Consider the following 22310-nt stretch of genomic DNA (forward strand, 5'->3'; position numbering starts at 1 on the left):
GATTGAAACAGACCTAGCTTTGCGTATTGACACAAACTAGTACTTTAATGTTTTTACTTATTAAGGCTAGATAATGGCTTTTGCCTTCATTCAGTGTTAACCAGTTAATTAAGCCATATGGACAACACCCTCCTGTGGATCATGTAAACTGGAGAAGGGACTATCAGAGGATCAAAATCTGCATATAATCTAAGAGATCTGGCAAAACAAATTATATTTAGCCTGTGGTTCATGCAGATCCATGGTGATCCTGAGTGAAATAGTGCCATAAGCTGCACTTGGTGTGCAATGAACTATTGAAAAATCAACTTCACTATCTGCCAAGAGTAGTTTAGTTTTAAAGATCAGGACATTTATTGCTGTCAGTTCATCTTAGTTGTGCTGTTTAAAATGTATCTTATTTATTTAATATCTGTAAATAAATCTGGTTCATTCATTCGGAATTTGAACCCCGTTAGATTATTGGAGTGTTGACAACCATCCGTTTGGAAGTACATTTGGAGTAACAATCTAGGATTGACCGCTTCCGAAGGGGTACAAAGTATTTTTTTTATTCGTTAATGGGGTATGAGGGTCACTGGCAAGATCAATAAATATTACGTTTTGCCCTAGATAACGGGTGGTAAACCACCTTCTTGAACCACTGCAGTCGGTGTGGTGTAGGTACATCCACAGTGCTGTTAGGGAGGGAGTTCAAGGATTTTGACCCAGTGAAGGAACGGCGATATTTTTCCAAGTCAGGATGCTGTGTGGCTTGGAGGAAAACTTGTTGGCAGTGGTCTTCTAGTGGTGCCAGCTGCACTTGTTCTTCTAGGTGGTAGAAGTCACAGGTTTGCAAGTTACTCTAAAAGGAACCTTGCAAATGGGACACACTGCTGCCATTGTTGGTGAAGGGATTGAATGTCTAAGGTGATGGATGGGCTGCCAATCTGGCAGGATAATATGTCCTGGGTAGCTATGAGTTTCTTGAATGTTGTTGAAGCTGCATTTATCCAGAGAAGTAGACAGTATATCATCACAGTCCTGACTTGTGCCTTGTAGATGGCAGAAAGGCTTTGGGAGTCAGAAGGTGAGTTACTCGCCATAGAATTTCCAGCATCTGACTTGCTCTTGTAGCCACAGCATTTATATGGTTGTCCAGTTAATTTTTTTAGTCAATGGTAACACCCAGGATGTTGATAAGTGGGGGAAACGGCAGCAGTAATGCCAATGAATGTCATGGAGTGTTGGTTGGATTCTCTCTTGTAGATGGTCATTGCCTAACATTTAAATGAGAAGTGCCTTTTGCACCACTTATCAGCCCAAGCCCGAATGCTGTCCAGGTCTTGCTGAATACCAGTATAGACTGCATCAGTATCTGAGTCGTCGCAAATGGTACTGAACACTGTGCAATCATCAGTGCTCATCCCCACATGATCTTATGATGGAGGAATGGCGATTGGGCCTAAGACCTCCTACAACAATGTCATGCAGCTGAGATGATTGGCATCCAACAACCACAACTATCTTTCTTTGTGCTTGGTACAACTCCGAACAATGGAGAGAGTTTTTCCCCTGATTCTAATAGGGTTCCTTCTTGCCAAAGTCAATTAAATGCTGCCTTAATGTCAAGGACAGCCACTCTCACCTCACCTCTTTTGTCCATGTTTGCACCAAGCTGTAATGAGGTCTGAACTATGTGGTCCTGGAGGAACCTAAACTGAGAATCGGTAAACAGGTTATTGGTGAGTAAATGCTGCTTTATAGCACTGTCGATGACACATTCCATCAATTTGCTGATGATTGAGAGTAGACGAATGTGGCGGTAATTGGCCAGGTTGAATTTGTCCATTTTTTTTGTGTGTACAGGACATACCTGGCCAATTTTCCACATTGTCGGGTAGATGCCAGCGTTGCAGCTATATTGGAACCGTTTGGCTAGGGCACAACTAGTTCTGGAGCACATGTTTTCAATTCTATAGCTGGCATGTAGTCAGGTCCATAGATTTGCTGTAATCAGTGCACTCAGCCACTTCATTAAACCACGTGTGATGAATTAAATTGGCTGAAGACTGCTACGTGTTGCTGGGACCTCAGGGAGAGGTCAAGGTGGATCATCCGCTCTGAAGTTCTGGCTGAAGATGGTTTCAAGGTGATCTCTGCTGAGGTATAAACTGCAGGGCTACAACTTCTACCCTACCAATTAGGTGTCTTGGCTTTATAAAACAGCCAAAAATTGCATCAGCTTTCAGTGTCAGTGATTTGAAAGAAATACATATCTTGTCACAGGACTGGGAACCTCCAATTCAGATTCCTTGAGCATCCCCAATTTTCATTGCTCCACAATTGGTGACCGTGCCTTCAGCTGCCTAGGTCCTAAACCTCTCTGCCTCTTGACCTCTCTTTTCCCCTTTAAGACTCTTCTTAACACATACCCCTTTGACCAAGTTTTGATCACTTGCCCTAATATCTTAAGTGGCTCGGTGTCAAATTTTTGTTTGCTTGCGCTCCTGTGATGAGTCTTGGGATATTTTATTACGTTAAACAGGAACAAGTTGTCGTTGTAGGACTGTGATGCATTAACATTTCTGGTTTTAAATTTTTCCAATATGCAAAACACTCAACAGATAATTGAAGAAAAACAAGAGATGGTCATTTCAGCCCTTATGGAAATTACTGAGAGACTGAAACAGCAGACCTCTTGATAGCTTTGCTAATTATTGCCCATTAACAGCTTCAAGCAGATGCACATACAACCCTGCATAACTCTGAAATTGAAACCTTAAAACATTTGTGCAGAACTCAAGCCGCGTGATTAAAAACTGTTCCAGCCCACGAGCTGGGAAAGGTTTTGAACGAAAAAGATATTGTTCTCTTTAAGCCAATATGGTGCAAAATTGGAAAAAGAATACAAAGAACAAAAAAAAAAGAAATCGATCGCAGGAACTGCGACACTGATTCCAATGCTGAGCATTACGCTGTAAAGACAAAAACAAACAGATTTAGGACTGGTATCAGTGGAATAAAAACAGTAAGTGAACTGTGATATACTTAAAGAAACAGGAATGATTAAGTTTTGACTGCTTATTCATTTCCTTCGCACTGCTGGGCTCAATAACCTTGCTAACCAGCATCGTCAGTGATCCTTGATCCTGGGCTAAAAAAAAGAGTAAATGCTGAACATATAAAATTATTTAAAAATTGCTGGAAATGGGCAGCAAGTCAGTCAGTAACTGAATGAAAAAAGATAACTTGTATTTATATAACATCTTTTACTGTAACAAAATTTCACAGCTTCATAAAATAATGTTAAAATAATGTTTCACAAGAGTATTATCAAACTTAATTTGACACCAAGTCACAAGAAAATATTAGGGTTGATTATCAAAAGCTTGGTCAGGGGTAGGACCACCTTAAAGAAGGAAAGCAAAGTAGAAACGCAGAGAATTCCAGAGCTGAGGACCAGGAGAGCTGAAGGCACAGCCACCAATGCTGCAGCAATTAAAATCAGGGATGCTCAAGAGGCCAACATTAGATGAATACGGGTATCTCAAAGGGTTGCAGCTGGAGGAGATTATAGAGATAGGGCAGAGCTAGGCCACGAAGGGATTTGAAAACAATGATGAGAATTTTAAAATCGAGCTGTTGCTTAATCATCAGCCAGTGTAGGCCTGCAAGCAAGGAGATGGCGGGTGAACAGGTGTGAGTTAGGAGGCAGGCAGTAGAGTTTTAAATTACTTCAAGTTTAAGGAGGGTAGGGGCTTGGCCTAAATAGCCAAGTGGTTATGGTACTGGGCTTATAACCGCAAGATCAAGAGTTCAAATCTCACAATAACAAACTATGAAACAATGTAACTTCATCTGAATGAAAAAAACAGATGGAAACATGTTTGTAAGCTTGGCGTAAATAGCCAAGTGGTTATGGTACTGGGTTTGTAACCCCAAGATCAAGAGTTCAAATCTCACAATGGCAAACTATGAAACAATGTAACTTCATCTGAAAACAGATGGAAACGGGTTTGTACTCGAAAGAGTTACCCGTTTACAATTTGAAAAACCTTTTAAGGAGGGTAGAATGTGGGAGGGTGGTCCAAGAGTGCACTGGAATAGTCAAGTCTAGAGGTAACAAAGGCGTAGATGAAGGTTTCGGCAGATGAGCTCAGATAAGGAAGGAGGTGGTTAATGCTACAGGGGCAGAAATAAGCAATCCTAGTGAGAGGCAGACATATGGGGGCAAGATCATCTAGGCACCAAATATGACATCAAGGTAGCGAAGAGACTGATTAAATTTCAGGCTGTTACCAGGGAGAGAGATAGATAGAGAAACAGTTTAATGCTTTAATATAAATGCATTCTGAAATTAAGTTCATCCAAAATATTAAGCTATCATTCCTTATTCAGATTCTGACTGAACTGCTGTGGATTTCCAACACCTTTGATTTTTATTTCAGAATCCCTGGGGATATCTGCTTGGAATAGTAACTGAGCCTGACTGCAAGGAACTGTCATTGATAATCTTGTTCTGATAATAGGTCATCCCCCGAAACATTAACTGTTTCCCGTTTCACAGGTGCTGCCTGGCCTGCTGAGTATGTTCAGCAATTTTTGTTATTTTCATCAATGATAATCAATCCCTGCATTTATAACTACCATAATCACGGCATATAAGTTGACCCAGCGTACAAGATGATCCTATTTTTCCCGCCCCAACATCATGTTTTTGCATCCCACAAATGCATGTTTTACTTATTGATACTATATAACTGGGAACAAGGGATCAAGCAGGCAATACGACTGTGTTGTGAAGATGCGCAAGAGGTTAAGACACTGTTGGATGCTGACTGTAGACCAAAGGGTTAACTCTAACACTACTCTAACGATATCTACTAAGCATGTGCGTAAGGAGCAATGTAAAACTGATGTCACTTGGAACAGGAAAATCTGAGAGGAGCAGCAGTTCTGTCGTAGCTCTCGGAAATCCTGTGGATAGTTAAACATGTAAGTAAAGGTTATTTTGAAAAAGGATCCTTGTCTCCAACCGGATCTCTTCTAACAGCAAGACACCCAACACCTTCCAAGACAACCCAACAATAACAAATGGTGGCAGCAGTGACTTGACCCACAGAAAAGCAATGATAAATGGCTGGAAAAAGAGGGGAAACCCTGCAGCAGGTGAAGGACTTCGCGCCCTACCCTGTAATTGGACCAGAGAGGGACACCATATGGATAGCCCAGCGACTAACACGGAAATTAGCTCAGGAAACAGAACTTCGACCCAAGGTGAGCAATGACTTCTACCCTACCTCTCCCAGAATCGTTCCAGAACATAGTAGGCACCAGACAGGCTGAGCAATGGTACAACTGGAGAATGTGTTTCATGCATTATCACAATGCTTCCGGTCTAGCAAATGAGATTAATAAGGTCTTTAGTACTTTGTTATATACTGTCAGTAGCATCGCAGACAAGGTGCTGGCCAGGCAGGGGGTGAACGAGGAGACAGCCTCCTATGAGGATGTCATTAGAGCCTTTGGCTCATATTTTAGCCTTCAACTCATATTTTAGCCTTTGTCCAAACATCGTCATAGAGAGAGTAAAATTTAACCATCAAAATCAAAGACCAGGTGAAGGAATCAATTCACTTACAAATGGTCTCTTCATTTGGCTGACAATTGTGTGTATAGAACATTAATTAGACACAGAATAGTTGTGGTGTTTTGGAAGAAACTCTGTCAAACTTCCTACAATCTGAAAAAAAATTGGACATTGAGCAAAAGAGTACAGCTGGCTAGACAGGCCGAAGAGCAAAAGCAGAAGAGATTGTTTGTAAGGGGTGAGCGAGAAATCCCCAGGGAAAAGCCTGTTGAAGCTATTCAGTTTATAGAGTGTGTCAGGAAGATATAATAATTTCCATAATTATTGTATTGAAGTCAATGGACAGCATACTGATTTAAATTGGACACAGGAGTTGGAGGCTCAGATTTGTCTGGTAGAGTTAAGTGGCTGCAAAAAGTTACGCTGCAACTTCCATCAATCCAACTCCAAGGTCTTGGAGGACTCAAGTTAAAAGTCAAAGGTCAGCCTGATGCAACATTCAGGCACAAAGAAATCTCTGAGGCACTATATAGCATTCAGAACCAGGAATGCTCTTTGTTAAGCAGGAAAGGCTGTAAAGGTCTGAACCTAATCCTTAAAGTTGGAGAAGTCAACGACCAAGAACAAGATGGTAAAAATTTCACCAAAGTCGTCAAGGCCTTCACCATCTTAACCACTCAATATCTGCCAGCAACAGAGCAGGGGTTGCAAGAATTTCAGAAGGCTTAAATGCAATAAGAGGAATGTATGCAGATTCGCACCTACTGCCTTGATGGATGGCTACAGTATGTTTCCAGGGACCTCATCTTGACACAGTATTGAGAACAACGTTGCCACATCAGCATCATTGGTGACCTCTTGGTCAATGATGAGCAGTTGGCGGTCCCTCAAGCTCTCCACCTGGAAATCCTCCAAGATGTTTCACCAGGACCATCTTGGTATTACAAAATGTCGGGCCAGGGCACAGCAATCCATGTGGTGGCAAGCTATCTCTCGATCTTTCTAAGACATGGTCTCCAATTGCATCACTTGCGCCGTTCACAGACAAGGGCGAAAAGAGCCACCTCTTACCCTCCAGGCCATGGAAACACCTTGGCTATCTGAATTCAAAGGGAAAGTATATCTCATTATTGTGGATTATTATTCCTGCTGGATTGAGGTGTAAAGTTCTGGATTTTCCCCAGAAGGGGATATTTTCCACACACGGTATGCTGGACATTGTCCTTTCTGACAAAAAGCCACAATTCGCCAACTATTGTTTCCAATCCTTTGTACCATCATATGGATTTGTCCACGTCACAAGTTCACCAAGGTAACCTCAGGCCAACAGAGAGGCTGAGGGAGGGGTACATATCAATAAAGGCATCCTCAGAAAAAACAAAGATTTTGAGTTAGCCCTGCTCAGCTACCGTTCTACACATTTGCAGAACGGCTTCACCCCATACAAGCTAAGAATCCAACTCCCTTCCCTTCCTGACACATCAACACTAAGATTCACAGTAGAGGGATCATGACTGTGCCCACCAGGAGGAACAAGGTTATAGAGCAGACCAAGCTCACACTTTCAATCAACAACACAGGGTTCACGACCTTCCCACACTCAAAAGGTAATGAGTGAGGCAGCAACGAGAATGTATTCTAATGAAGAAGTTGCAACAAGCCAGGTCATACCTTGTCCAGGCAGAAACCGGCATCATCCAAAGAAACAGGAGCACCTTGATTTTGATGAATAAGAAGCCATTAGTCAGATGGGCTGCATACCTTCATCCTCAAGAGGAAACTACGACTACAGAACCAATAAAGAGGAAACAAGAGATGACGACCCTCAAGGAATCAGTTTGGAGTAAACAGATCCTCAACAACCTTAAAAGAGCGCCATACATGCTCAGAGATCGGTAAAACCACCACAAAGATTATCCCTGTAAAAGTAGAGACTTCGGGGGGCTGAGGTGTAGGAGGACATGTGCATAGTACATAGGGATAAATACATGGGGGTAGATGTAGAGTAAAGGGTTAACTCAAACACTATTTTAACAATAGCTACTGAGCATGTGGAGCTATGTAATAATGATGTCACTCAGAAGAGAATGAGGAGAATCTGAGAAAAGAGCAGTAGCTCTGGATTAGTGCTTTGTAATCTTGTACATAGTTAAGCATGTAAATAAGTTATTTTGAAAAAAGATCTTTGCCTCCAGGCAGTTCTTAGCTAAGAGCAAGACATCCAACATCTTCCAAGAAAACCCAACAATAACAGACTGATGACATTTCACAATGGCAATCACCCACGCTGGCGGTTCACCTTTATACTCAGCATATGTCGACCCCCATTTTTGGAGGGATTTTCTAAGGCTTCAAAGGCTGAATTATATACCATCATCTATGGTATATCTGTTAGTGAGAATTCAGCTTCCTCACAGTCTGCGTCAGAATGTACCAGGAATAGGAGAAGGCCATTCAACCTCTCAAGTCTCTTCCACCATTCAATTAGATCATGGCTGATCCGTATATTAACTTCACCTACTTGCCTTAGCTCCATATCCCTCAATACCTTAGCTAATAAAAGATCTATCAACCTGGGTCTTGAAAGCTCCAACTGACCTCCAATATCCAAATTTTCAAGCATGAAAGTTCCTGGTTTTCCTTAGCTATGGCACGAGAAAATGCTAAAAGGCCTCATAATTGTAAGACTGCGCCGTCTAGTTTTGGATTTTCCTCACCAGAGGTATTAGGTTCTCTATCTACTCAAGTCAGCAACTCAAAACATAAGGACAAAAAGCACAGGACCCTCTAAACATGTCCTTCCAGGTGCTAGGGGTCGCAAGGGGAACATCACTACCTGCAAGATCTCCTCCAAGTCGTACACCATTTTGCCTTGGGACTATTATCCTTCATTGTCACTGGGTCAAAATCCTGGAACTCTCTTCCTAACAGCACTGTGGCAGTAACTAGCACAAGGGCAGCAGAGATGCAAGCCACCACCTTCTTAAGGGCAATCAAGAGATGGGCAGTAAATGCTGGCTGTTACAATCCCCGTAGAGTTTGATAACTTTTAAAAAGAGATATGAATTTCCCAGTGAACAACGCAAAGAATTGCACAACAAGGTTTCACGTTCTAAGGATTCTGCTGTAACAGACAAACTAAAATCATTGGCTAAATCACAGAATTTCACAGAATTTTAAAGGCACAGAAGGAGGCCATTCGGCCACTAATATGTCATGAAAATATAATTTCTATAATGTTGTTGTGATTTATTGTAAAGGTAGGTTAATAGAGGGGTTTGGATTAGTTTCTCTGTGTGTAGGTGCAAATGTGTGGGTTTTAACTGAATTGCAGACAGCTTGTCTGGAGCTTTTGAACTATCAAAAGAGAAGCTAGTTTGAAATGCTAAATATATAAACATAGCTTAAATTTTAAGGTGTGAGGTGTGAGGGACATTTGCATTTTTAGATAAACCAGAGTAGTTTGAATATCAAAGAGATGATAGGAAGTTACACCTAGCCATTAGAAGTTAAGCCAAACAGTGAATTTAGTTTTCCCAAAGATTACTGATAATATGAGTACTATGAAAGATTTTTATTATGGAAAAAGTGAAGTTGCAAAGACACATTGGAACAATGGGATTTACATTAAAAAGGGAGAAACATATATAAAGGAGATGAGTTATGTGTAAGAAAAGAAGGAATTCTAAGATCTAACAAGTGTGAAAAGCCTCCAGCCTCCAAGTACCAAGTTGCTGTCTACAGGAGCCGAAGCTAAGAGGAATTACTTTGAATATCACTGTCCAGGGTATTGTGTGCTTTGCCTGGGTCTGTTGAAATCTATGTTGTTTTACTGTTGCCTTAACTGAGGTATTACTAGGAGCTCGATTTATTAGGAGATTTAGGAGTTATTATTGTAGTAATTTATAGACCTATGTATGTGCTTAAAATCTTTTCTTCTATTAATAAATGTTTAATTTAGTTTTATAAAAAACCTGAGTCTTGCTGAGCTCAATACTACTGAATTCAAGGCACACATCTCATAATAAAAGTACAAATTGCAAACAGTTGTGGCAGCTGTTTCAAGTTTCCCTTTGGGATTTGAGCAGCTCAAAATTTACCATCCGCTGTGCTATAACGTATGCTAAACTACATAAAAGACATTCCCCATCAAATACTTAACGTAACTTAAAATCCCATGTTTATACATATGCTCTCTCAGATTTAATGTAGACCAGCTTTAACATCTCTTCTCCCTGCCCTACCAAGGTGAATCTTCCAGTGTCCTTTTAAAACAAAGTCCCTCCACTCAAAAACAGAATTACCTGGAAAAACTCAGCAGGTCTGGCAGCATCGGTGGAGAAGAAAAGAGTTGACGTTTCGAGTCCTCATGACCCTTCGACAGAACTTGAGTTTGAGTCCAAGAAAGAGTTGAAATATAAGCTGGTTTAAGGTGTGTGGGGGGGGGGCGGAGAGAGAGAGAGAGAAGTGGAGGGAGGGGGTGTGGTTGTAGGGACAAACAAGCAGTGATAGAAGCAGATCATCAAAAGATGTCAACAACAATAGAACAAAAGAACACATAGGTGTTAAAGTTGGTGATATTATCTAAATGAATGTGCTAATTAAGAATGGATGGTAGGGCACTCAAGGTATAGCTCTAGTGGGGGGTGAGAATCTTCTGAGTACAATCGAATGGGCTTCCAGTAAGGCACCCTCTGGTAATTCCTTAGTCTTTAGTTCTTCACAAGCCTCATTTTTTCAGACAGGGGTTCCATTCTCACCAGTACTCTCCTTGGTGATTAACCCAAAAGCAGTCCTCTTCTTCCGCTTGGCATAGGAGCAACTGTTGTGACTCTTCCCCAACTCTCTCTGTCTGACCAACTCCGAAACTGAGTCTGAGAGGAAGGCCAAATGCCTTCTCCTTTGTGTCCAGAGGTTAAAAGTTGCACCTTACTTTCAATAAGTTTCAATTCAAGTTTCTGTCTCCATAACAAGCAGGTCACATAGGTTTACCTCTGGGCAGATTTAGTATGAGGTCACATGGACTTGTTTCCACGCAGGTTTCATAGGAGGTCACATCCCCCTCTCGAAACTATTCCAATCTACCTTGAGTTAAAGGAGACAATTTAAAACATAACATGGCCTTGACAGCTTCACTCACATCCCATGAATGAATTGAACATGGAGCAGAATCTTGTGCCCTCCCCATGACGGGTTTGATGGCCAGGGCATTTAACTGGGCAGGAGGGTGACCCACCTTCCTGCCTTCCCAATGCCCACTTAAAGTCCTCATCACACCACTGTTGGTATTAACCCAGTGGCAGGCAAAGGGTTGGAGGTGGTGGCATTGGGGAGGCGTTGGCTGCTGCCAGTACCTCATCTACCCAAGGCCTCGGTGGTGGTTTGAGGTATTGTCCCTGGACTAGTATTCAGAGACCCATAGTATTGTTCTGGGGTCCTGGGTTCAAATCCCACCATGGTAGATGGTGGAATTTGAACTCAATAAAAATCTGGAATTAAAAGTCTGCTGATGACCACAAAAACCATTGCCTATTGACATAAAAACCCATCTGGTTCACTAATGTCCTTTAGGGGACCCATCCCTGACGCTCACATCTCATGAATGAATTAAAAAAAAACATGGGGAGCATGACAAGCAAATTCTGGCATGTTTGCTCGTGGGCTGTTAGGAGTGGGTCCCTCATTTAAAACAAAGTGTCTGCTTGAGGGACTCAGCATCGGGAAGAAAGGGGGAGTAGTCACTCTGAAAACTACCCCCTGCCAACAACCGTCCCCCCCCAACCCCCAACACCACTCCCCATACTCACCCGTGCCTCGGTCCCTCTTCGATCCGAGGCCTTGGGTAGATGAGGTACCGCCAGCAGCCAACGCCTCCCCAATCCACTGCTCCAATTGGCCAGCAGCTCTCAGTGGGGTTCTTGATCCCGGGGAAGGTCCGCCGCTGACCTGTTAAGTGCCTGAGTGGAATAAGAGACCGTGGGCCTTCCCAAAAAGCGGTGACAGGAGGGTCTTGCCAGCTCTCCAGCCAAGACCCCCCAGCATTTCCACCATATTCCACCCATTAATATTTAAAATCAAGTGGGATGCACTGTTCCTCACATAACTCAACCTTCTGAAGTAAATTCAATTGGAATTATGAAAGGTCTGCTTTCAATCTCCATCAATATTAGTCTCCTAGTCGGCTACATTTTTGCATTAGGTTTGTTAACCACATTGAATAAGTAGCAAGTGAAACGCATGATTGCAGCCATAGGTTTTAAAGTTCCTTCTTTTTGCTGCTGCTTTAGGTTTTTTTCCCCTGATATGAGTAAGAGAAATTTCTGATTAAAAAGGGTCAAAACATGACTGCAACAGTGATTCACCCAAGGCATTAATTTTCTAACAAAGTAAATCAATTAGGGCTGCATACTTTCAAATTAAAATAGTGCCAAGAGCCAAACATTTTTGGAGGCTTTAAGCTATTTGCCCCAAATACTAATAATCTGGCACTGTTTGCACATGGGTGCATCAGCCATATGTTAAAAGGTAATTAAAACTTAAAGTAGACTAAACTTAGACCCGACTTCAGGCAACTTAATACAGGCGATCCAGTGCGGTGCAGGAATTCTGCTTTAGTTATGACAGAATTAAAAGAACGAGGCTCAATTCCCTCTGCTGCTAATGATTTCCCTCTGGCAACTGGATACCATCATATCCAAAACAAAGAAGTTCACTTCGAGACCTGGGTGACCAATCAACATTCACCGTTATATAATTCTAGCTCCATATTTTCCTGCTACTTAAAGCTGCAGATACACTTCAGGTGCCTGGACCAATCTGGAGGTGGCAGCCAAGGTGTCAGAATAGTTGTGTGGTGCTGCGTTCTGCACAACATCATCCAGCAATAAGGTTTGGAGCTGCAGAGGTCCAAGAGGCACAGCACACATCATCTGTAGATGATTCCAAGGTGGAAGATTATTATAAGGAGGAAGGTTTTTAGGGCAATGTAGCATGAGCTGCCCTTTGGCTGCACCAGTCGACCCATGTCAGAACCACATGCAATAGACGCTCTTCTCCGAGTTTCCCCATCCCCAACAATGCCACTAACACAAAGAAACCCTGCAAACAACCAAACACCTCATGCACATCCCTCCATTGGTCCACATCAATTCATGTCTCCCAATTCATCATCAAGCAAGTTTGAAGGCAGCTTGCCGCCGACCAATCAAGGATGGGTAAAGCAGGAAAGTGGTACAAAAATAATCAAGTTTGTGATTCTAGTAAGGAACAAAAACTTCACAACATAACATTTTCTCATTCACCTATGTGACCACCCTTAGGCAATTACAAAGTTTTAGTTGTTTCTTACTACTCCCATGTGGTGCAAGGCTTATGGCTTTAGCAGAAGTAGCGGCAGGCAGCTCAGATCCCAGTTCTGACTACTGAGATGCTCTTGGTCAATGACTTCAGGGTTTTGGAGCTTGTGAGGATCCAACCAAAGACTGCTAATGAAACTAAATATTCAGTCCCAGCTACAAACTCAGTTTCCTTGCCACCAATTCCATCCCTCTCCCTGGCAATTGTCCGAGGCTAATTCTAGAATGTTCACAGGTTTGGTATTATGTTTGGCCCCGAGATGATCTGTCAATCACTAATCTGTACCACCAATAAAACCTTTGTAACATCATCCAGCTCCACCCACGCTTCAGTTTATCTGCTGCTGAAAACCTCAACCATTGCCTTGTTACCTTTGGACTTGACTATTCCAATGCACTCTTGACTGGCCTCCCATATTCTACCCTTCGTAAACTTGAAATCGTTCAAAACTCTGCTAACCATACCCTAAACCACACCAAGTCCTGTTCACCCATTTCTCTGGGCTCACTGACCTCCATTAGTTTCAATTTTCATCCTACTTTCCAAATCCCACCTCAGCCCCACAACCCTCTGAGATAAAAGCAAAATACTGCAGACGCTGGAAATCTGAAATAATAAATAGAAAACCCTCCAAGATATCTGTGCTCTGCTAATTCTAGCCTCTTCAGCATTCCTGATTTTAATCCGTGCGTCATTGGTGGTTGTGCCTTCAGCTGCCATGCTCCTAAGCTCTGGAATTTCCTCTCTAAACCATCACTCCTTTAAGACACTATTTAAACCTGCCTCTCTGACTAAGCTCAGATCTCCTTATGTGGCTCAGTGTCAAATTTTGTCCTGCAGGGCTCTGGGCCAAATGCTGAAAAATGGGATTAGGCTGGACGGTTCGATCTTTGGCCAGAGCAGACACGATGGGCCAAGTAGCCTCTTTCTGTGCCTTAAACTTTCTACTGTTCCTGTGAAGCACTTCGAGACATTTTATTATGTTAAATGCACAAATACAAGCTGTTGTTGCTCTACCTGCATCTAATCAGCCATCAGGATACAAGTCAGCATGTCGGATACTGACCTTGGGCGGTGGGGCAACAGGTGAAAAGTGGACCCACTGAGTGGAGTTCCCACTTCTGGGTTATCTTTCATCATTATCCCTCCCATGGGTCAGCCACACTTCACTGCTACTACTGTGCTGGAAAATAGCTTGCTGCAGATCAATATGACTCTGCAAGGCCATAACTAGGGAATCTGTCATCCTATTTAAGGCAGCATCTAGTATGAGCACAATCGTGGTTAAGGGTGTAGGGACTTGTTTGATTGTCACATTTGATATGCCACAGAGTTGCCCACATCATCGCATTCAACCTTGATTGAACTCCTCCATTCTCTTCACAATAGTGGTCAGTATGCTTGGAAGTACCTCGCATATTGCTACTGCTCAATAATTCTTTTCAACAACAGTCCTTAGACTTTAGCATCCATACCTGGAGAGGGCTCTGCCCTCAGTTGTGGGCTCTGCATTGCTGTCCTAGCCATCACCATTGGCTCTTGCCAACCCACTTTCTCTAACTGTGCCTGCATAACTTTCTGCTCCTTTCTGCTTTGAGAGGCAGCTAGGTAAGCATGTGAGAAAGGAAATTGGGACAGTTTCACATTAAGAGGTCTCCCATTTCAGATGAGAATGAGCGGGAATTTTTTCTCTTGGAGGGTTATTAATCTTTGGACTCCTCTATCTCCGAGAGCAGTGGACCACTGAATGTATTCAAGGCTGAGTTGGACACATTTTTGATCTACAAGAGAGTCAAGGCTTATTGGAGGGAGGCAGACAGGAAGGTAGAGTTGACGCCATGATCAGATCAGCCATGACTTAATGAATGGCGGAACAGGCTCGAGATCCTGAATGGCCTACTCCTGCTCCTATTTCTTAAGTTCTTATGTATGTGGAGCACAAGTGCCAGCAAAGTTGGAAACAGTCATTTGTTGGAAAGAAACAAGAAGTTGGAAAGCTGGCTCAGCCTCAGACAGTTACCAGGGATAGGGATGGAATCAGTGGCTGGGGAACGGAGTTCATAGTGGGAACCAAGACAGTGGCTTTCGTTTTTCCAATATTTAATTAGAGGAGATTTCTGCTCATCCAATACTAGGTGTTGGACAAGCAGTCATTATGGAAGGCAGTGACCTTGTGGTAATATGCAAAGGCTCAGGCTAATGCTCTGGGGACAAGGGTTCAAATCCCATCATGGAAGCTGGTGAAATTTAAATTCAATTAATAAATCTGGAATTAAAAGCTAGCCTCTATAATGGTGGCCATGAAACCACTGTCAATTGTCATAAAAACCGATCTGATTCACTAATGTCCTTAGGGAAGGAAATCTGCTATCCTTACCAAGTCTGGCCTACATATGACTCCAGGCCCACAGCAATGTGGTTCATTCTTAAAAGCCCAGTGAAATGGCTTAGCAAGCCATTCAGTCGTGTCAAACCGTTGTGAACTCTAAAAGGAATGAAACATGATGGACCACCCTGCATCAACCTAGGCACCAGAAACGACGACAGGCACAGCCTTGTCAATGCTGCAAAGTCTTCCTTACATCTAGGGGTTTGTGCCAAAATTGGGAGAGCTGTCTCACAGACTAGTCAAGTAACAGCCTAACATAGTTACACTCACCGAGTCATATCTTACAGATAATATTCCAGATACCACCATCACCAATCCAGGTTATGTCCTGTTCAACTGGCAGGACAGCCGCATCGGAGGTGGTGGCAACGTGGTATACAGTGGGGAGAGAGTTGCCCTGAGAGTCCTCAACTTTGACTCCAGACCCCATGAAGTCTCATGGAATCAGGTCAAATACAAAGAAATTTCCTGTTGATTACCACCTACCACTCCCCCTCAGCTGATGAATCAGTACTCCTCCATGTTGAACACCAATTATAAGAAGCACTGAGCGGGGAGGGGCTAAGGCACAGAATGTACTCAGTGGGAGACTTCAATATCCATCACCAAGAGTGGCGCGGTAGCACCACTACAGGCCGAACCGGCCAAGTCCGAAAGTACACAGCTGCTAAACTGGGTTTGTGGCAGATGCTGAGGGAAACGACGAGAGGGAAAAACTTACATGACCTCGTCCTCACAAATCTACCCGTCACAGGTGCATCTATCCATGACATTATTGGTAGGAGTGACCACCGCACAATCCTTGTGGAGGCAAAATCTTGCCTTCACATTGAGGATACTCTCCACCATGTTGTGTGGCACTACCACTGTGCTAGATGGGATAGATTTTGAACAGATCTAGCAACTCAAAATGGGCATCCATGAGACACTGTGGGCCATCAGCAGCAACAGAATTGTACTCAACCTCAATCCGTAAACACATGGCATGGCATATCCCCTATGCTACCATTGCAATCAAGCCAGCAGTTCAACTTTGGTTCAATGAAAAGTGCAAGAGGACATATCAGGAGCAGCACCAGGCATACCTAAAATTAGGTGTCAACCTGGTGAAGCTACAACACAGAACTACTTACATGCCAAACAGCGAAAGCAGCATGCAATAGACAGGTCTAAGCGATCCCACAACCAACAGATCAGATCTAAACTCGAAAGTCCTGCCACTGCCAGTTGTGAATGGTGATGGGCAATTAAACAACTAACTGGAGGAGGAGTAGGCTACACAAATATCTCCATCCACAATGACGAGGGAGCCCAGCGCATCAATGCAAAAGACAAGGTTAAGCATTTACAACTCTCTTCAGCCAGAAGTGCCGAGTCAATGATCCATCTCTGTTTCCTCCTGAGGTCCCCAGCATCACAAATGTCAATCTTCAGCCAATTCAATTCATTCCATGTAATATCAAGAAACAGCTGAAGGCACTCAATACTGCAAAGATTATGGGCCCTGACAACCATCCGGCAATAGTACTTGTGCTCCGTAGCTAGCTCCACACCTACCCAAGCTGTTCCAGTACAAATACAACACTGGCATCTATTCAGCAATGTGGAAAATTGTCCAGGTATGTCCAGTACACAAAAAGTAGGGCAAATCCAACCCAGCCAATTACCACCCCATCAGTCTACTCACGATCATCGGTAGTGTTGGAAGGGGTCGTCAACAATGCTATCAAGTGGCACTTACTCAGTAATGATCTTCACACTAATGCTCATTTTGGGTTCCACCAGAGCCCCAAGCTCCTGCCTTCATTAAAGCCTTAGTTCAGACATGGAAAAAGAGCTTAACTCCAGAGGTGAGGTGAGAGTGATTGCCCTTGACATCAAGGACGCATTTGACCGAGTGTGGCTTCAAAGAGCCCTAGCAAAATTGAAGTCAATGGGAATCAAGGGGAAAGCTCTTCACTGGTTGGAGTCATACCTAGCACAAAGCAAGGTGGTTGTGCTTGTTGGAGTTCAAACTCAGCAGGTGTGAGTTTTTCTGATCTCTGGAACTGAGTCCTTCCTTCTTTCATAAGGTTAGAAGTAAGAATGTCCGTTGATGACTGCACAATGTTCCAGACCATTTGCCATTCCTCAGATACTGAAGCAGTCAGTGCCCATATGCTGCAAGTCCTGAACAATATTCAGTCTTGGGATGACAAATGACAAGAAACTTTTGTGCCACATAAGTGCTAGGCAATGACCATCTCCAACATGAGAGAATCTAACAATCTCACCTTGACATTCAACAACATTACCATCACTGAATTCCCTATTATCAACATCCAGGGGGTTTACCACTGATCAGAAACTGAACTGGACTAGTCATATAAATACCGTGGTTACAAGAGCAGGTCAGAGGCTGGGAATTCTACGGCAAGTAACTCACCTCCTGACTCCCCAAAGCCTGAATCCCATGAATGCATAAATAAAAACAAGACAGAAAATTTAAATGAGAGTGGAAAGAATGAGAGATGGTGGTGAGGTAAAGATGGGTGTTGTCAGTGTACCTGTGGAAATTGACATGTTTTTGGATGATGCTGCCGAACAGAAGCACGTAAATGTGAAACAGAAGGGAGCCAGGGATAGATTCTAGTCAACAACTCCATCATCATTGTATCAGGATGCTGAAAGGCCAACTTGATGGACCTTGGACTTGGGAAGGAGAGAGGGTTTTAAACTGAACAGTGGAGGCAAGGAGTCAATTTTGGGATGATGTGTTAAATCAAAGAGTAGAGACAAGGCAAGCGAGCAAGGTATTAATGTGGGAAATGAGAAACAAACCATGACAAGAAGGGACAAGAGTACAAATCTAAGAACAAATCAGCAGATAAGGCTAGAGGTTACAAAAGTATAAAAGGACAAAACTTAAGGCTCTGTATCTGAATGAACGCACCATTCTAAACAAAATAGATGAACTGATGGTGCAAATTGAGATAAACAAGTACAATCTAATAGCCATTACAGACACATGGCTGCAGGATGACAGATTGAGACCTGAATGTTGAAGGGTGAAAGACATTTAGGAAGGACAGGAAGCTAGGATAAGGTGGATCTGTCAATTAAAGATAATATTAGCACAACAGAGAGGGATGATCTAAGTTCAGGAAAGCAGGATATAGAAGCAGTTTGGGTAGAAATAAGGAATGATAAACGCAAGAAGTCATTTGTGGGAGTGGTGTACAGGCCACCTATCAGTAATCACATGGTAGGATGGGGTATCAAAGAAGGAACAATGGGAAATAAAAATAAAAATGCTGGAAAAAACTCAGCTTCTGTGGAGAGAGAAATAGAGTTAATGTTTCAAGTTCATATGACTCTTCATCCTATGGTCTTAAAAGAAGTGGATAATGAGATAGTTGATGCATTGATTTTAATTTTCTAAAATTCACTGGATTCAAGGAAGATTCCATTAGGTTAGAAAATAGCTAATGTAACTCCTTTATTCAAGAGGGGAAGACAGAAAGCAGGAAACTATAGGCCAGTTAGCTTAACATTTGTCACAGGGAAAATTTTAGAAGCTTTTATTAAAGACATTATAACAGGGCACTTAGATAAATTCAAGGTAATCGGGCAGAATCAACATGATTTTGTGAAAAGGGGAATCATGCTTAACCAATCTTTGAAGAAGTAACATATGCTCTAGATAAAGGGAAACCAGTGGATTAGATTTTCAGAAAGTATTTGATAAGGTACCACATCAAAGGTTATTGCAGAAAATAAAAGCTCATGGTATAGGGGGTAACATATTGGCATGGATAGGAGATTGGCTGGCTAGCAGGAAACAGACCACAGGCATAAATAGGTCATTTTCTGGTTGGCAAGATACAATGAGTGGTCTGCCTGAGGGATCGATGCTGGGGCCTTAACTCTTTACAATTTATATAAATGATTTGTATGAAGAGACCGAAGGTATGGTTGCTAAATTTGCTGATGATCCAAAGATATGTAAGAAAGTTAGTTGTGAAGAGGACATAAGGAAGCTACAAAGGGATTTTGGTAGATTAGATGAGTGGGCAAAGATCTGGCTAATGGAATATAATGTGGGAAAATGTGAGATTGTCTATTTTGGCGGGAAGAATAAAAAAGCATATTATCCAAATGGGGAGAGATTTCAGAGTTCCGAAGTGCAGAGGGATCTGCATGTCCTAGTACATGAATCGCAAAAGATTAGTATGCAGTTACAGCAAGTAATTAGGAAAGCAAATAGAATATTATTGTTTATTGCAAGGGGAATTGAATGCAAAAGTAGGGAGGTTATGCTTCAGTTATACAGGGCATTGGTGGGACCACATCTGGAGTACGGTGTACAGTACTGGGCTGCTTATTTAAGGAAGGATGTAAATGTGTTGGAAGCAGTTCAGAGAAGGCTTACTAGACTAATGCCTGGAATGAGCATGTTTGTCTAAGGCTAGATTGTATCCATTGGAGTTTAGAAAAGTAAGAGGCGACTTGACTGAAACATACAAGATCCTGAGGGTATTTGGCAGGGTAGATGTGGAAAGGATGTTTCCTCTTGGGGGAGAACCTAGAACTAGTGGTCACTGATTAAAAATAAGAGATCACCCATTTAAGGTGGAGATGAGGGGCAATTTTTTCCCTCAGAGGGTCATGAGTCTTTGGAATTCTCTTCCCCAAAAGGCAGTGGAGGCAGAATCTTTGAATATTTTTAAGGAAGAGGTGGATAGATTCTTGATAAGCTAGGGGGTAAAAGGTTATCAGGGTAGGCAGGAATATGGAGTTCAGGTTAAAATCAGAACAGCCATAATTTTATTCAATGGCAGAGCAGCCTCGAAGGGCGAAGTGGTCTACACCTGCTCCTAATTCATATGTTCTTATGTTGATCTTTTCTCATCAGGAAATGCATTTCTATGCCTGGGGAGGAAGGAAGAAGGTCAGCTATAGTCCTTGAGGTGGTCATTATTCAAGAACCACTGTAGAAAGTACACACTGTGTTTTTGGATAACATCACCAACAGCATGTAGATGAGAAATAGGAGGAGGTCTAGGGTAGGTCCTTGCGGCAAACCAGATCTAACGGCGCGGGAGTGTGGGAAGAGAAGCCATTGCAGGTGATTGTCTGTGATTAAATATTACAATTCTCTAGCTCTGCTCGAGTCCAGCATCCGATAAAAATCTAAACAAGGAGGGCAACACGCAGTTCAGCATCATGCCAATCGCCTGAAGCTAGTGATGGAATATAATGGTGCTCCACTTACTGGAAAGGTGCAGTATATGATCAAATAGTAATTGAGCTTACAGTCAGTCAATAAGTCAAGACACCCAATTAGAAATTAGTTGGAATTATTCAAATAGCACAATTAGTCACTTTTTGTCAAGCTCCTCCCACTTATGAAATTAAGTGTCATTTAGGGATGATTTATCAGTATGGCAATCTCTCACCATTTCCTAATTTTATTGCTAAAATAACAAATTGCATCTGGTAGTGTAGGACATCCATTGTGTTATTTTTCAGTAATAAATTTTTCAGACACTTGGTCAGCTTCAATGATTATATCACAGTCATTAATTCTCCAGTGTGTGCATTATCACATATTAAATACACAAAACACTCGAGCCAATGTCTCCCATTTGCAGCATTGTCGACACAACACAAAAAGACAGATATACCAAAACGAGAGCATCACTGCCAACTGCAAATACATGATAAAAATAATGAGCACGTCAGTGATTTTGAGTCTGCAATTTAATCTTGTGTCAAACAATTGTTTGATGGCACTGTATATAAGATCTGATCCCACCCAATGAAATCACTGCCTTGTAATCACTATAAGATATCCATTATTCTGTATTTTTTTTTATGGAATGCTTCACGAATTTGCATGTCATCCTTGCGCAGGGGCCATGCTAATCTTCTCTGTATCGTTCCAATTTTAGTACAACCACAGTATGACCAGCCAATTAAGAATCATTCTGCATTTTATAGAAACAATAGCAAAACAATGAACGCTACAATTTAAACACGTTGAACAACATGAACACTGCTAAACTGTCAACATTCAACAAAGCCAAATGAAGAGCCATTAAAAAAATAATTGAAGAGAATATTGGCTGCTGGCTTGAAATGTCAGCATCTCTGCAATGGAGCTGAACAAAATTGCAATTGGTCCAGGGTTCATTTATTATGGAAAGTATGAGGGCTCAGCACGTAGGCTTAATTTAATTTTGTGGTGCAAAAGAGTCCAAGGGGCTTAATTAAGTGATAAATGACCAGAGGCAATGTGGCAGCTTGATCCCTGCAATGATTCTGCTACAAATCACAAATGCTAATCACATCGAAAGGAGTGTCTTCCCCATCAAGTGCAAACTTTACATCGTTAATTTGTAAATTAAATACCTGGAAAAGGGTGATTCAAGCCCTACCATCACCTTTAAATGTTTAATCTAAATTAAGATCATTTTGCAGGCCCCAGCAGTAAATCAACAGAGACAAGCTATGAAATGGCACTTATCCCAATTACAATGATTGCACAAGTTTTTGAAAACAGCTGCAACAGGAAATTTATTTTCAACATTGCACTATCTGAAGATAATGCAAATAAAAAAATTTAAAATGATTTTTACTTTACATATAAGTAGGCACTGGGATCACTGTATAGTTGCACAGAAACTCATTACAGAGGTTTTATTAGAGGTAGGCAGCAAGAGACTTTCCGTCAAGTGCCACGGATATCCAGTAAATTTTAATAAAACAAGTCTCCAAGGTTCTGGAAAAATGTATCACTTATTCTATTGTGCCTTGTGCTACTCCTCAAAACTTAATGAAGGCTGCACATTGTAAAAGTAGTCTATCAGCCACTGAGGAAGGGCAATTTGGTCATATTTAATATTCAGTTCTGAACTGCAAATTTTTTTTACAAAAAAAAGACAGCTTGCTTGCAGTGTTCAAGCACAACCTAAATATTTCTGCAAAATATGCAGAATTCCAGATGCAATT

The 22310-nt window shown here is 42.0% G+C and overlaps 1 protein-coding gene and 1 pseudogene across 6 annotated transcripts in view; both read right to left on the bottom strand.

Moving 5' to 3' along the window:
- The window catches only part of LOC121292823 (centrosomal protein of 128 kDa-like), a 327101-nt gene that overhangs the window by 179091 nt on the left and 125700 nt on the right, over window positions 1-22310 (bottom strand). The gene's annotated exons all lie outside the window — the stretch shown is intronic.
- Window positions 21168-21266, bottom strand: LOC121292871 (annotated as a pseudogene).

Source organism: Carcharodon carcharias, chromosome 20 (genome assembly GCF_017639515.1).
Source record: "Carcharodon carcharias isolate sCarCar2 chromosome 20, sCarCar2.pri, whole genome shotgun sequence".
NCBI classification, from domain to species: Eukaryota; Metazoa; Chordata; class Chondrichthyes; order Lamniformes; family Lamnidae; genus Carcharodon; species Carcharodon carcharias.